General features: G+C 35.3%; 1 protein-coding gene across 1 annotated transcript in view; it reads left to right on the top strand.

The window, feature by feature from the left end:
* The window catches only part of LOC113052796 (leucine-rich repeat transmembrane neuronal protein 4-like), a 93785-nt gene that overhangs the window by 49788 nt on the left and 30885 nt on the right, over positions 1–13112 (top strand). The gene's annotated exons all lie outside the window — the stretch shown is intronic.

Raw genomic sequence — 13112 nt, 5'->3', positions numbered from 1 at the left:
CACTAGCTTCCAGGCTGAGTCACCTTTTCCCATCCAGATCAGCAGAGGATTTGGAGTGCTTGTGTTGTAACAGATGGTGAACCGACAGCTAGACACCCGTTAGACAATCGAGGAAAAACCAGAGCCTCCTGTTCCCATGGATATTGGCATAGGATGCAGAAGGGCTCATAGTAATAGCGGGGAGTTAGCCAGCAGCCAGGTACGCTATAGACAAACAGCGCACCAAAGCCAAGTCTCCCATCTCGGCTACCGCGGAGCTCAGAAGATAACCAGCGGAAAGCAACAGCAAAGTTGCTCTTAGAGGAGATTTCTCACATTACAAAAGCCAGCGAGGATAGCAGTTTGCAAAAAGTTACACAGAAAACAGTCTGAGAAAAACAGCCTGTCCTAAACTTGCAGGAGCTTCCGGAAATGTAACATTGTAACCACAGCTTCCAACAATATTCTATAGTTACCATAGAAACATTAATTAATTGGCATTAGCAACCACTGTCATTTAAAAAAAAAAAAAAAAAAAACTGATTTTGTTTGAAAGATTATTTGGCCCTAGGCAATTCCCTGCTCGGTCTATAGGTAGTGCCGGTCCTGCTTGTTCTTACATACTTTTCCCATACTTTTTCCCCTGATTTTATTTTATTTTATTTTTCTCAGTGTCGTGAGTCATGTTGGCACTTATTTTGGTTTGGTTTAAGGTTTAGTGCTCTCTACTGCAGAATTTTTTGAAAACCCTTCAGAGAAAACGAACGCTTTTCTGCTGCAGTGCAAACTTCATAACCAAGACTTTCTGTTTCTGTATCTGTAACTCACCTACACCTTTCAGCCATGTCCTCTTCTGATGTCATCTTATGTAATTTCTTACATAACAAATCCTCCGCCTCTCCCCCATCCCTCAATCCCATTTTTGACAGTGTAATTCTGCTCCTGCAGCCTCAGATTGGGATGTAATTGTTTCAATCACAATGTATGAATAATTTATTCCCTAAAATTACTAATTTATCAGGGAGAACTTTGATTTCCCCAAACCAAATCTCCAATACTGTCTGTCTGTATGTCTGTCTTTCTTTCTCCAAACACCTGTCCTTCCCTTCCCATGCCAGTGGACACATCTGTATCTGATATGCAGGACTGCAGGTAGTATTTTAGTTCAGGTACATCTGAGGATTCACAATTCCAGATGTTTAGTGGTCATTTGTCAAAAAGTTGGTATGACTCGCATGACTGACTGCTAGCTAAAGAGATCCTCGTCCAAATGTCCAAAAATAAGCATTCTGGCATCATATACTCACTCTCATGCCATTCCAAACCTATGTGACCTTCTGTGAAACATAAAAGATTATGTTATGAACAATATTCAGAGATCTTTTATTTGCAAGGAAAGTGGAAAGTGTGTTTTATTTTTATTTAATTTTTTTGCCAAGTAAGGACAAATATGCAGCATAATGACTCATGAAGACAACAAATAAATTCAAGCCATTTTCCACTTACAATCTACATCAGATCAATCTCAAATCTTCTGATTATGTGTTTAAAGAAAGAAAGATAGATTAGGGTACACTTAAAAAAAAAAATGGCAAGCTTTAAAATAAAAATATAAAAAGAAATATTTCAGTGGTCCATATGACTTGTGCACTGAATTCCAAATTTAAGTCATTTTCACTTATAATCTAAATTTAATCTACATTGATGACAAAACTTTTTTTGGGGGTGAAATTTTTTTGGGTGAATTGCCGTTGATGAACCAGTGATGTGCACTGACATGCATTGTAAGAGCACCTGACCAACTGCAATGCCATTATGTAGAATAATAATAGTGTGCTGCAGCTTAGGCTGTAAAGCATCTTGTGAACTGTTGGTGCGTTGGATTTGTCAGTCACAATCCTTGTATATCATTGCAGTCCTGGAAGGCAGTGTGTCTGGATGTGGCACCAGGCTCACGGTGTCAAGAAGCAGTAGCTTTTAGCTCCCGAAACATAACGAGAATTTTCAGCAGTGGTTCTCTGGAGTATCGCACTCTGAGCGCTTCACCTCTAATGCAGGTTGATGTACACATGCTGAATCTTCACTGGAGCCCACTTGAGCTTTGGGCGAAAGAACAGCTTGATTTATGACCGGTCGCGAGCGCTGTCATGTCAGATGTGCCGCAGAGTTCGCAACGGCGCACTAACTTAACTGATTATGGCTTTTAGTAGACGCTTGGCCTTGGGCGAACTCCTGCCGGAGCGAGGAGCTGGATGGGTGTGTGTTCTTGAGTAGGTGGATTTTGAGCATTTTATGATGTAACCGTGCATGTGTTTGCATTTGAACGTCACCCAGTGCAGCGTGTACGTAGGAGGAAAATGTATCCCGAGAGGTAATGTTCCAGAAACTAGTGTTGTCCATTCTCCCAACTGTGAAATTCATTTTGAAATCATTTTAATTAGAGTCGCAAATTATGCAGACGGTAAAGCAGCACGTTGTGCATCATTGGGTTTTACAGCGCACAACTCTAGTCCACAACTAGAAAATGGGTCGTTTTAAATTTTAATATTTCTGATTTTCTTACCATGCTCTTGCAAAGAGTTGGGAAAATGAGGCAGGAGCATGGCATATATTTTCAGATTTTCTAAGATGTCTTTACTACACTTAAAGGGTTAGTTCACCCACAAATTAAAATGATGTCATTAATGATTCACCCTCATATCCAACCCCATATTCCAACCCTGTGAGACCGCCATTTATCTGTCCAGTTTGCAAACGAATCATTCGATTTAACCGGTTCACCAAATTGAACTGAATTGTTTGAAAAGGTTCACGTCGATTGGCGATGACTGGCCTTCGTTCAAGCCTTCGGTTTACCCGCACTCATAACATTAGCATATAATCGTTTCAGAATCAATCACCAAAAGAATCAGTTCGGTTCAGACGCTCTGTGTGTTGGTCTGCTTCACGCTGAATCACACATGCGCAGTATCATCAGCTCCTCGGTTCTGGAATCGGACACGTCTGACAGAAACTGTTCTTGACTCGAAAACGAGTCAATCTTTGGTTCATTGTCTGGCTTGGCTCGGTGTTCATCTTCAGTTCTCTCTTCACAGCAGTTCAGTCAGTGTATCGTTTGAGTAAATTAATTTTTAACTCAGAGGGAGTGTCAGCCATGTTAAAACAGTTAACAGCTTTAGTCATTTCTGGATTAAAGCTTATTGGAGATGCAAACCGTTTCAAACGATTCAGTTCGATTTGGTGAACCGGTTAAATCGAATGATTTGTTCGTGAACCGGATATCAATGCACTGCAGTGTTGTGAACGCGCTCACAACAGACACAGAAGAGAAGACAATGCTGAATAAAGTCATACTTTTTTTTTATTTTTGGACCAAATGTGTTTTCGATGCTTCAACAAATTCTAACTGACCCTCTGATGTCACATGGATTACTTTGAAGATGTTTTTCTTACCTTTCTGGACATGGACAGTATACCGTACACACAGCTTCAATGGAGGGACAGAGAGCTCTCGGACTAAATCTAAAATATCTTAAACTGTCTTACGGGTTTGGAACAACATGAGGGTGAGTCATTAATGACATGATTTTCATTTTTGGGTGAACTAACCCTTTAAGTGTAGTAAAGACATCTTAGAAAATCTGAAAAGATATGTTATGCTCCTGCATCATTTTCCGAACTCTTTGCAAGAGCATGGTAAGAAAATCAGAAATGTTAAATTTAAAACAACCCATTTTCTAGTTGTAGACAACAGAAGAGCTGTAAAACCCAATGATGCACAACCCTTTAAAATAATCATTCTGTGTAATTTTAATGCGCATTTCATTCAAATGAGGTGGAAGTATATAAATGCTAAAAGACCTATGGAGAGGATTTTCTTTTTGTAAAAAATGCTTGTTAACGTTAACAAATTGGACTAAAATTGGTGACGGGCCTACACAATATTGCTCTCTAAATGCTATATTATCACCAAATCCTGGAATCAATCTTTTTGTAAACTTGTTTTCTTTCAAACACCAAAGGCTTTGTATTTCTTTTTGAAACTAATAATGTTTCTTATCAAAAACTGAAGTGCATGGTAAGACCTACAGTCAACCAGTTCCAAAAATAAAAAATAAAACCTGGGCTGACTGAAAGAAAACAAGTCAACGTAAAAATTGAATCCAAGATTTGGTGATAACATGACAAGAGATTTAAGCAGAGGTTTTTACCTGAAAAAAACAATACAAATAATAATAATTTTTGGACGTTTTTTTTTTTTTCTTCTTCTTCTTTTTACAAAACTAGCTGAATATGTTACAGATAAAGCATTAAAGCTACTTAAATATTTATTGTTTGCATTTTATATCAATTACACCTATGATCAGTCAGTTCTGAAAACAGATGAAAATGAGAACGAGATGGAATCCAAGATTCTGTGTTAGTAATTTTAAGTAAAATAATAACTTAACTAAAAAGTAAGTTAAGTTAAAGCTGCGGTAGGTAACCTTTGATGCTCTAGCGGTTAATAAACAGAACTGCTTGCTTCTTGCAGAAGAACATCGTAGCCGGAACTACTTCTCTCTGTTTATGTCTATGAAGAATCACAAAAGTACTGGGTTACTCCGCCGCGGAACCCCGAAGCAGTCTAAAATAGTCAGAATATAAACACTTATTATAGGTGCACCCTAGTGATTCAGGACAAGCTAAAAACACGGTTTGGAAAATGGATTCATGGTGTATTTGCTATTATATACATGTTTCTACATTTTGAACACAAACAAAGTTACGGACCGCAGCTCTGATTGGTTTGGTTCTTACTGGGAGCGATGGATTTCTGCAAATGGCAATAGGACCACTGGGAGGAGCCAGAGGAGCTTGATTTTTTCACAGATTATCTGTCTCATATTCTACTGTCAGGACATAATGACAGGTTTAAAAAATATGTAAAAAATATATTTTTACAAAAGTTACCTACTGCAGCTTTAATAAAAGTAATTTTTGACCAAGAACACCAAATTAGTTAAAGGATTTTCTGAATAAATCTTTTTAAGACAAAACTAGCTGCATATTTTAAGAAACAGCATTGAACAACCTGATATCAATTTATATGTATTTTATGAGGTGACAAATTCATAGGAATTCATAGGAGGGACCACCTCTAACCCTGCCCATAAACCTACCCCTCACAGAAATCATACAAAATCATAAAAGTAAGCTCGGACGAATTAGTATAAATTAGCGATTTCATAAAATATGTATGTATTGGTTGTGAGATAGTGTTTCATTAAAGCTAGGGGGGGGTGTTGAGAAAAATATTTAATCCAACATTCTGTGTTAATATAGCATAATAAGTTATTTACAAGCAATTTTTTAAACCAGAAACTTTTGACCAGGAACACCAAATTAGGTAATAGATTTTCAGAAAAAAAAATTCAAATTTAAGGACTAAACTAGCTGAATATTTTAAGATAGAGCATCACCTAAAAGTCTTCTGTGAACTGTCGGCATTGTGAATCATATTTTTTTAAGTATAAGTGATAGTGTGACAGTGCTGAACTGAAGGCCAGAGCGACATATCGCACTCTAATCCATTACTCCAGCCACTCGGCCCTCCGATGATATGAAGGTCAGAGTGTATTATAAAATCCCCCATCAGTAAAATGGATGCTTCACATCTCAGAGTGCTGTAGTGTCAGCGCTGGGGAAAGCACCATAGGTCTTTGCTGTGTTACGCTTCTCAGTGCAGCCCATCTCAGTAAACATCTTCTTTATTCCAGTAGTGGTGGCTGCCATTCAATGTTTATGAGTCTTTTGGTGGAATAAGAAATTCACATCAGGTAGGACAGGTATGGCAGAGGTCTGCAACTTTAGCCCGGGGTAAAGGGAAACAACAGCGTGGGATATGGAAATGTGATGTGGAGAGCAAAACCTGCTGCAGAATTAATGCAGAACATCTCCAAAGCAATATAAGCTCAGCAGTCAAGACTTTGGGGTTTTGAAGTCTTATTTGAAATAAAGCTGCATATGTGGTTGCACTCCTTATTGAAGATTTGGCAACCCGAGGGTCACTAGAGGTCCAATTAAATAGAATAAAATATGCAAAATACCCATCACATTGGCGTTAAAAAGATTTGGTCTGTAATAAATAAATACTTTTATTCAGCAAGAATGCATTAAATTAACATGTCATGTTACAGTCAATGAACATGTCAGTAAAGACATTTATAATCTTACAACAGATTTACATTTTAAATAAAAACATTGACTGACTGACCCCAAACTTTTGAACAGTAGTGAATACAGTATAAAAATAAGAAACATTGCATTCAGGCTGCACTATTTTTAATAGACACTGAGCAATATTATTATTGTTTTTTTTTTTTTTCATTTTTCATGAGGTGAACTCCATTTAGTTTCCATTTTAATTAGATTTTTGAGTCATTTGTTATAATTCATTTAACATTTTTGCATTGCATTTTATTAGTTTCCTTTTTTTATTTTATTTTTTGTTTAATGTCTGTTTATTTCATTGCATTGTATTTCATGTACCTTTTATTGCATTGCATAGTTCTTGTTTTTGTTCTAAATTTACTATATAGTACCCTGACATGGATAAGATTGTATGTTTTACGGGGGGGGGGGGGGGGGGCATTTGTGCATCATGCTCCTTTGCGTTGAGCTACTTCAATAATCTAAGAATCTAACTACAGTTTTATTTACAAGTTGATCCAAAAATAATTAGCATGATGAAACATAAGCATGCATCTTTCAAAACCAATGTAAAGCAGCGGCAATGTTTTTTAATGACACTGCTAAAGTCTTGTGGATCGTTGCCGAGATTATACTATGTGGTTCCCATTGCTGGGTAGTAACTGATTATATGAAATCTGGATTGCATAATCAGATTCCAAAAATTAAGTACATGTAATTGTGATTATTATGTTTTAAAAATCTGATTAGTTCCTTTTTTAAGGGTAACATGATTACATGTCATTATTTTTTACCTAAAATATTTAACTGAATACCCCTAAAATGTATGTAAATATTTCAGTAATTTAAAAAATTATAAATTTAAAAAGTATTTTTATGTCAACATGGTGCATCCATCCACTTGAAATCTACAGTACGTGATTAGGCCAAAAGTAATCAAAAAGTAGTCAGAATGTGTTACCTAAAACGTGTAATCTAACAGATTAATGACATGTTACTACAGTTAAACTGAAGTTTCCTTCATGAAATTTCTAATCTGTAACTGACTGCAATTTGTAAGTAATCTATGCAGTTCACATCACTTAGCAAAAAACTGTAGTATTGTGACACTGCTGATAAGAGACCAGCTTGCTAAAAAACCCCATATGTCTGTTTTCTGCATTCATTTGAAGTGAAATATCCATCACTTCCCAGGCCATGACAGAAGCGTAGAAGTGACCCTGCCTCCCACTGCGGACTGTCAGAAATGAACCTGGCTGAAAATGTCAAGCAGAACTGCAGGATCTTGGACTCCAAAAGGTCCATGAACGGTGTGCTAATATCATGCTGGTGGCACTCCAGGTCAAAGACAGTCTGTTTTGATCCTTCCTCTATCTGCGCTCCAGTCAGAAGTTGCTGATGTTATTTTGCTCGTCTTTGACAAAGCAGCCCTCAGATCATCCTCCCGGTGGAGTGCGATAAAACAGTTGTCTCTTGTCTCTCCGGTCCGCCGCTATGACAGAAGCAAAGCCTAATCTCAGTCTTAAGGAAGCTGTCAATTTGACCGTGGTCCCCTTATCTCTTTCTGTTCTCCTTTGATACATTCTGATATGTGGCCTTGTCCCCCTCCGCTATCTCTGCAGTGTCAGCCTAGGTTTGAACTCTGCGGAGAGCGTCCTGCACGGCTGTCCAAGCAAATTATTAATTGAAAGTGATCTGGCATCTTGTCACTCTCGACTCCCCTTCTGTCCATGTGTCTGACTGATGTTGACGCTCAATGTTGTCTGGCACACATAATGGAGTTTTGGCTCGTGTTTGAAGTGCCGGTAATCATGCACTGATGTACAAGATGAGGAGTTTTTAAGGTCACTGGCTGGAATAATGAAACACTGTTTAATTGAGAGGGATGCATTATGTCAGCTCTTCATCTGTGACCAAGGCTGTATTTACAACCCAAGGCAAGTAATATCACTGAGCCTTAGTTCTCAGTTAGCTAATATTTGAATTTATTATATTGGCTTACAATTTATTGCTTTGCAATTGTATTTATGTATTTAATTAATGAATGAATGAATTATTTATTTAGTATTGCATCATTTTAGTGTCTGTTTTTCATATTTTTTTATTTAATTGCATTGCATTATATTTTTCATTGTTGTGTTTGTTTGTTATTTTTTTGCTTTACTTTGCATTGCATAATTCTAGGTTTTGTTTTTAATTATAACTTTTAATTATTTTATTGCAATGCATTGCATCATTTTAGATATTTATTTATTTATTTAATTGCAGTGTATTCATTTTATTTTTTGTTTAGATTTTATTTAATTTAAATTTATTTTAATGGATTGCATAATATTATAAATGATATTGAAAACATTTTTTTTAAATTAAATTATAGTATTTCATTGTACTATATTACATAATTATATTTTTTATTATATTTTCTGTTATATATATATATATATATATATATATATATATATATATATATATATATATATATATATATATATATATTATTTTTCTTATTATTTTTATTTATTTATTTATTTTTGCATTACATTTTTATAAACATAGCTTTTTTATGGCTTTACTTTGCACTGCATAATTCTAGATTTTGTTTTTTTATTATAATGTTTAGTTAATTTATTTTATTGCAATGCATTACATAATTGTATTTTTTGTATAGATTCAGTTTTATTCACAATTATTTTGGTAGTACTTTATTTTACAGTCCTGTTCCCATGTACAAACTATGTACTTATTATAGTAACTACAATAACTATGTAATAACTAGGTACTAACCCTGAAGCTACCCCTAAACCTAACCCTGCCACATGTAGTTACCTTGTATTACCAGAACTTTCTTAGATAAATACACTGTAAGTACACTATAAGTGCATGTTAGTACATGTACTGTAAAAAAAAAGTGCAACCATTATTTTTATGGATTAAATAATTATATTAAAAAAAATAAGTAATTCGATAATATTATTTCACTGTATTGTACTACATAATTTTCATTTAAATTATAATTTTTGTTGTTTAAATTTATTTACTTTTATTCTTTTATTTATTTATAATTGTTAGATTGTAATGCTGATCTTAAAAGAAGGTTTAAATAATCTTAATGAATCTTTTTCACAAGTAAAATATTTTTTTGAGGCAGGGCATCAGAAAGTTACAATTGTCTTTGAAGTGAGATATGAGCCAAAGAGAAGTGTATAAGGGAAAGATTTGCACCTGAAGATGAGAATGAAGACCGAAGCTGTATTTACAACCCAAGACATTTGCATTTGCCCATGTGAAATATCACTGAGGCTTATTTCTCCAGATTTTTTTTCAAAATCTAATTGACTTTCTTCACACGTACACATATTTCAATTAATCTTTGGCCTTCCATCTATGAAATAATTTCTTTTGTCAGGGCTTATTTGGACTCTATTGTTGTAACAGCTTTGTTTTACATTTATCAGCTGCTCTTTTTAGCAGGAAAACTTCAGTGATTATGAAAATAATAGTGTATCATTTTTCAGCTTCCACTGCAATGAATGCTCTATCACCACATGAAACACTCGCTGATGAAAAAACATTAATCTTTGCATAATTCGTATTTACCGAGACGTTTTCTAATGACCTACATCAGAAGTGTTTTTTTAGTTTTTTTTTCTTGGGGTTTCAATTAATAAGAAAATAAGGTCAGAGGAGATCTTTTGTGTTTATTTCATCATAGTGAAACTAGTTTGGGAACAAATGCAAGTTGAGCTCCTATAAATTGGTTTGAATAGTTGGAATAAATCCCCAAGGACAGGAGTAGAAAATGAGAAACTGAGAAGCCATATGAACATCATTGTTGCTTTAAAGAAAGAAATAAGCCAAAGAGAAGCGGGGAAGAGTAGAGGGATAGATTTGACACTGGAAATAAGATCTAACCCAAATCAAGCCATTTGCACTTGGCTGTAACAAATCTTTAAAAATGTATGAATATGGGTTGAGCTACTGTGTACAGACTCAAAAAACTAATAATACATTGATTTATAATTGACGAAGCTTGAAAACAAATGCAGAGTTATTAATTAATCAAAGGATTGTGTTTAGATACATTATTTAGTTGATCTTCTACTCACAATTTTAGAGATGATATTTTAACTGTACATGAAAGTTTGTTTTCAGTGCATACATTTATGAGCAGGGACAAAAATTGACTTTCTTATTCACCTTGGATGGAATGGAAAACATTTAATGGCCACAAATATGTCTTACTGACCATGAAAGTTGTATTTTTCTTTATTATTATTATTATTATTATTATTATTTAACAATTAAATAAATAAGCAAATAGACAGACAGGTCATTTGATTTTTAGTTCAGTTCAGTTTATTTTATATTTTATTTATGTGCTATGATTTCTACAAATCAGCACAACTGTTTCTAACGTTTATAATAATCAGAAATGTTTCTTGAGACGCAGTTTCGATCATGTGACACTGAAGACTGGAGTAATGATGCTGAAAATTCAGCTTTGCATCATAGGAATAAATTATATTTTAAAATATATTCAAATAGGAAACACTTTTAAACTGTAATAATATTTCACAGTATTTCTGTTTTTACTGTGTTTTTGATCAAATAATGCAGCCTTGGTGAACAACAGGTGGACAAAGTAGAATTAATTCAAAAACATACTAACATCAAATATTTGATGGTATTTTCTTAACTAATAATACATTATAAATCAATGTCAACCCATATGCATAGACAGTGTAATAGTAATAATATATATATATATATATATATATATATATATACATGCTGTGTATGATATGATATATACTGTTTGTTTGTATGTGTGTGTGTGTGTGTGTGTGTCTTTTATAACAAATATAAACATATATTTCTCTCCATTTGACAGTTAAATTCGTTAGCTGTTTTTCTTTCATATGTGAGTCATCTATAAAATGACTCAGTCTCCAACTCTGTCAATCTGCACGCCACAAAAATGAGATTTTGCTCCATATATGTTTGTTTTTGTGACTTAATGTGACAAAATATGCATATATATCAACATTTCTGGAGAAAACGAAGACCTTTAATCATCTTGATTGCAGAACTTAATCATGCAAGTGGTAGATATAATAGTAGACTTGTTTGTACTGCTTGATTTGATTCAATCAAATTGTTTATACCCGCATGAGCGTGTGTTCATTTTGGAGCCTATTCATAAGTCAGACTGACGCACTGCTGCACTGGTGTTGATAGCAGGCAGAGAGCATCAGGAATCTCAACAGAGAAACACACAGATATGTCTATCCAGAAGGATGTGTCATACAGTACACCGGCAGGTTTGATGTTTGCTGTCGTGTTGACCTTTCGGTGGATCATATCTGCACGAAGGGACTGCCAGTCTGGGTTGAAAGAGTGGGAATGACAGATTCGGGCATCATACAGCTGAGGTTAATTAATCTGATTCAGCTTGCTTCCCTTGACGTCCAGAGCCTCTCTAAAGACCAAACCACATCTGTGGCAGAAGAGAAACAGTAGCTGTGTTTAGTGAGAGTGAGATGGGTCAGTATGATTGACAGGTGAAGCGACCAACCACGGTTTGTTTTGGACCATGTGGGCAGGAAGTTTTTAACCCTTATGACTCTTTTATTTCAGTCCGTCGATGCCGACCACACTCGCTGTTGTCCAGTTGTGAATAGCCTGACAGAATAAACGTCCCACTACTTCATCTAAATTAGTCTGCACTGTGGCCCCGTCTTAGATTAGAGGGAGGATGATGCATTGAATAAAGCGAACATTGAGCAAAGGTGCATGTCTTTATCATGCAACTTGAGACATTTATCAGCGTTAATGATTTGCATGTGTGTCAGTGATATGAATATTATCAATTAATTAAAGGGAATGGTTAATAAACCAAAAGTTGCACTGTTGGCGATATGCCAGAGATGACACGTTATTTGTATGTTGCTTTAAGTCGACCTATTTGACTGACACTGGCCAACCCTATTACAGACTAATAATAATAATATATGTTGCAAAAACATCCTATTTGCTGGTAATGACTGGTTGTGCAACTATGGAAGGTATACATCTTTGTAAGTAAAATTCAGGACCATTTTATGATATTATTTTATGATAATAGGGAGTTTCTAAACACTGATACAAGTCATTGGTTCTTATGTTTGTGGGTGGAGTGGTTATTTTATAATTACTGCTATTACTATTATTTAATGTTCCTTCAACCCTCGACGCTTCATGCAGAGCTTCTCAAACTACAGCCTTATTGATTCGACTCGACACAAACAGCTCTAGAGAGGAGATGAACTTTATAGAAACCAGCGATGTCTGAAAGTATTTTGTAACAGTTTCTGTAACACTGTCTGCATAATTTCCTGCAGATATCAAACTTTTCTTGAAGTTGTATTGAAATTAAAGAGTTTGAGGTGATATATAGTCCAGACTTTGAAACTAAACAACAAAAATTATTTGTTCAGTTATCTCCGGGAGACCTGTTACATATATTGTTAGAATATACTTGTTTTATTTATTTTTTTTTACTATATTTAAGATGGATTAAGCACTTGGCTGTGGTTCTGACACATAAAGCCTAACATTTAGAGCATTTAGACCGTCACACCATCTGCCAGTCGCTGGTATTGTGGCCTGTGTGTACTGTGGGATTGAGTTGGACACGAGCTGTGTATGAAGCGGTGGTGTGAAGGCTGAGCTCAGTACAGGTGTGTTTCCTCCGTGAGCTTCCTTCAGGCTGTGCTTAAGATCGCTGCAGTGAAACGCCGACGGGCAGAACAGCAGCTGACGGTGTGAGGATGACCAGATGTGCCTCATATGTCAAATACAGTGCACGCTACTCAAACAGAAGATACAGTCAAGCATGCAATCATTTTCAATGTGTGTTGTATATTTCGTAAGGAAATGCTCATTTGCTTGTGTTTTGTTAC

This window comes from Carassius auratus, chromosome 33 (assembly GCF_003368295.1).
Source record: "Carassius auratus strain Wakin chromosome 33, ASM336829v1, whole genome shotgun sequence".
Lineage (NCBI taxonomy): Eukaryota > Metazoa > Chordata > Actinopteri > Cypriniformes > Cyprinidae > Carassius > Carassius auratus.
Note: the sequence above shows the minus strand (reverse complement) of the source record. Positions and strands in the feature narration are given on the sequence as shown.